The sequence below is a fragment of the Cryptotermes secundus genome, unplaced genomic scaffold, assembly GCF_002891405.2.
Source record: "Cryptotermes secundus unplaced genomic scaffold, Csec_1.0 scaffold1678, whole genome shotgun sequence".
Classification (NCBI taxonomy): Eukaryota; Metazoa; Arthropoda; class Insecta; order Blattodea; family Kalotermitidae; genus Cryptotermes; species Cryptotermes secundus.
Genome location: NW_019742005.1, coordinates 230,377 through 234,801, shown reverse-complemented (window position 1 = coordinate 234,801; position 4,425 = coordinate 230,377). Strand labels below are relative to the sequence as shown.

General features: G+C 46.0%; 1 protein-coding gene across 2 annotated transcripts in view; it reads left to right on the top strand.

Moving 5' to 3' along the window:
* Positions 1-4,425, top strand: part of LOC111873000 (QRFP-like peptide receptor) — a 301,696-nt gene that overhangs the window by 230,553 nt on the left and 66,718 nt on the right. The gene's annotated exons all lie outside the window — the stretch shown is intronic.

Sequence of the window (4,425 nt, the reverse complement as noted above, 5' to 3'; positions counted from 1 at the left end):
TTGTTTACCACTGTCCTCCCCTCTTCTCTCCCCTACTACTTCAACTACTGGGCTAGTGGACGGTTCGACTTCCGTCGCCTCGGTATCAGTTTGGCCTTCTACCACTGCCGAGGGAGGGCTGTCGCACACTATCGGGGTATCCTCCGGCCTACTGAGCAGCCAATATCTAGTCCTAGACTCTTCTATCATGTTAGTACTTCCATTGGTAGTTGGCTGAATCTCCTGCCGTCCTGCGGGTTCCCAAGTGGGGTCCTGGGTTTCATCCTCCCGTCCGCCCGTGAGCTCTATCGGTGGTACTGGTGTCGGGCTACCGCCGATAGCGAAATAGGTATCCACAATAGGTGAGGTCACTTCCTCCTCGTCCCTTTCTTCCTGCCGATTACCGTTCCCTGATTCTGGAGTCGGAATATCAGTCGATTTGAAGGACGATGAGTCTAGGTTTTGGTGACATCGTTTCATTTTATTGACATTCACCACTATCTCCTTATTCCGCGCTACTCTGATAAGATAATTTAAATCGGAGTCTTCTTACGACTTCATATGGACCCCTCCATTTAGGTCGAAATTTCGGGCAACCCCGCTTCTGTTTGGTCATCTCACGCAGGTAGATCATCTCACCAGGTTGGAAAATTGTTACCCTGGTTCCCTTGTCATACTGCTTCTTCTGTCTTTCTCTCCCCATCCTGTTATTTTCCCTCGTTCCAGGATAAGCCTCCTCAAGTCGTTCAGCTAAGGTGTCGAGATGGCTCCGGATTGAATCCCGGCCGTCTCCTGCCTGCCTGTTCACAAACCTTGCCGTTGTGAGGTCATCCTCCATGGGTAGGCGCATCTGTTGCCCATGTAACAAGTAAAATGGACCGTGGCGGGTGACGGAATGTGGGATGGCCCTCTGTGCCATCAGCGCATAGTTTACAAATCCGTCCCAGTCGCTCCCATATTTGTTAACATAGTGACTCATGGTTTGGATGAGCCCTAGATGCAATTTCTCAACCTTCCCTTGCATCGGCGGATTAAATGCAGTAGAGTTGATGCGTCTAATACCCAATAGTTTACACATTTCTTGGAATAGTTCCGACATGAAGTTGAAACCCTTATCTGATGAGAGTGCCTGAGGACACCCTAACCTCGAAAAGATCTCGGTAACAAGAGCTCTAGCAACTGTAGGCGCGTCTTGCCTGGGTATGGGAATAGCCTCCGGGTAGCGACTGAAATGGTCGATAAAGGTGAGAAGATATCTATTCTCTCTCCTGGTTTCCGGATAGAGTCCACAAATGTCTATGGATGCCATCTCAAATGGGGAGGTAGTCTCAGGTAACTCTCCCAATGGTGCAGTGGGTTGTCGCCCTGCCTTAAACTTAGCACATGAGTGACACTGTTTAAAATAATCGTCAATATCTCGATCCATATTGGGCCAGAAATAATTAAGTTTAATCAGGTCACGAGTCCGTTTTATACCCTGATGTCCCGCAAACACCTTATCGTGATGTAGCTCGAGGACGGACCGCTTCAACTGCTCAGGTACAAACAGCTTGGCATGTTCCAATTCCTGTCCGACATACAAGAGTCCATCTTCACTAAGCACGTGTCCGGGTTCGATGCCAGCTCGAACCTTCGTCATTATATCCATACAGTGTGCGTCCTGCTGCTGTGCATTGAAAACAGTTTCTCGAGTGAGTGCATTGCTCACATTATCTTCGAGTGGTTTCCGGTCTCCTCCCGTAGTAGCGGAAGCAATGTGACGCTACAAGCAATCCGCATTTACATGTTTCCTCCCAGCTTTATGTTCAATTTCAAACTCATACTCCGACAACTTTAAAACCCATCTCGTTAATCGAGCACACTGATGGTTTTTAACCGTGATTAACCACTTCAGGGCGGCGTGATCGGTGACAATTTTGAATTTTCTCCCATACAAAAGCATCTGTGAATTTGGGTACCGAATACAACGGCTAACAATTCCTTCTGTGTAGTACTATAATTTCTTTCTGCAGCGTTCAGCATGCGGCTAGCAAAGCTGATCGGCCGTTCCTTGCCATTGTGCAGTTGACTCAGAATGGCGGATATGGCGTAGTCAGAAGCATCCGTACTAAGAATGAATGGCTGGTCGAATCGAGGATGCGCCAGCACTGAGTCGGATGTCAAAGCGGCCTTGAGGTTATCAAAAGCCTCCTGCTGCTTAGCCCATACAAACTTCTCATCCTTTTTGGTCAATTGGGTCAAGGGTCGGCTCATGGCCGCATAATTTCGAATAAAAACCCTATAATATCCAGACAGGCCTAAAAGTGCCCGAACATCACGGACTGTCGTGGTCGTGGGAAATCCTTGATAGCTGACTTATCTTAAATCAGTAGATGAAACAGTTTCCCAGAATGCAGTTGGACTAGCAGCAGTGGCCCGCATCCTTTAAAAATTTCGTCAGTAAAACCTTGAGAAATCAGAAAACCTGGAATGATACTGATAGAAATTTAGAAAATTTGATAAGTTACAAAGCAAATATTTCACGCGTTATGCGCAAATTGGACTTTATGGCTGTACAATTGCAGCAATCCGTGATGCGCTTACAGGAAGGGTTAGAAACTAGCGCCACGGGCAGGTTATCCTCAGTTTTAATTCCCCCACATAACTTATCAATGATTTTGCAGCAAGTGATTTTAAAGTTACCACAGGATGTTTCATTGATTGCTGGATTTACTATTGACAATATGTATATCTACTATGAGGTTGCAAAAGTGCAGGCTTATGCCATGACGACAGCCATTCAACTCGTGGTGCGAATTCCTTTACGAGGGGCAGATCGAGTCATGACCCTTTTCAGGAGTGTACCCCTACCAGCTTATTCCGAGGTATTAAAGAGGCATGTTCAGATAGAACCAGAAACATTGTACCTGGCAGTGACAGAGAATGGGCAATACTACTCACTTTTAACGACGGCAGACTTACAGCGATGTAAACTTGGCATATTTGCCATTTGTGAAGCCACCTTTCCATTTATACACAAGACTCGAGCATCTTGCTCTTCAGCCCTGTATTTTGGTCAGGCAGAATTCGCCCATGACCTTTGTCGAAAGCATATTCTTAATGAAAACTTTAATCCTGTGTGGCTTCAAGCTAAGGGGCCTCACCCCTTTTGGATATATAGTCTGCCCTCGCCAACAGTTGTTACAAAGAAATGTAAAGTAAATGGAACTACCCAGAGTTCTAATTTGGAACTGTCCCACACTGGCAAGTTAACTGAGGATACACATTGTCAATTTTACTGGGAAGCTTTTGTTCTGTTACCGGTATCGGATGGATACACCAACGTGACAATCACCGGCAGCCAGATATTCCTTCCCCACCTGCCCGAGCTGATATCGCCCGGGGAGCGCGACCAGATTATGCACGATGAGACACAAACACATCGAGCGCTTGCGGCCTTGGAAACCATCGCCAGGCGGAGCTCACCTAACCAGCAGCAGTCATATGTGGAACTACGGGAACTATTGGCAACCATGGCTAGTAATACAACGACTACCAGTCAAACCACCTGGGTATATGCACTAGTAACCATCAGCATTATACTATCCCTTATTATCCTCACCTCCAGACTTTGGCAACGACCAGTCATAATACTGATCCAAAGAATTTTCCCACGCCGAACTGAGCCAAAATCCTCCACCGACATAGAAATGAAACCTATGTCCACACCCACTACAACAGCCATCGACCCAGACTCGAACGACTGTCCGTGCTGTACGGAAGATCCCAGAGAGCTCGTGGGAGTGACGACGTCACATCCTGCTACTCCACTACAGATGGAAGTGGAGACTGTAAGCAAACCAGCACCCGTGGTCCAGCCAAGGACAGGGGAACGTGTATATTTCGCTCAACCCGGCAGGTTCCAGCTCCGGAAATGATGGAGGGAGCGCTCATCGCCGGAAGCAACAGCGATAAGCTACCAGCAGAACAGTGTGTGCCAACGATAATGCAACTAGGAGTACAGTTAGGCCCATGAAATCCAAGGTGTAATCGCCATTAACACCACAGACGGGGGAAGGACCACAAACAATGTAAAGTTAACGACATGTGTAACACAGTTTGATTAGATTTAACAAAGAGAAAAGAAAAACAATGTGAGAAAGACACATAAGTGTTACAGAATGTATTATTTTGTTTACAAATTTGTTTTGCATTTCAGGTGTACCCACTTAAGCATTTCTATAATAATGCACTGTAATGATGTAATTATTGTATCATGTACTCTTAACGTGATATTCTTATTTGAAAATAACTGTATACTGTAAGAGTAAGAGAGAAAACATTTTATCATGAATACTGAGAAAAAAAAAAGGTATATACATACTATAGGACTAGGACAACCCTAAGGTGGAAGCCCAACTTTGGTGAAGTTATGACTTCCATTTGAGGGGAGGGCAATGCTGTGCC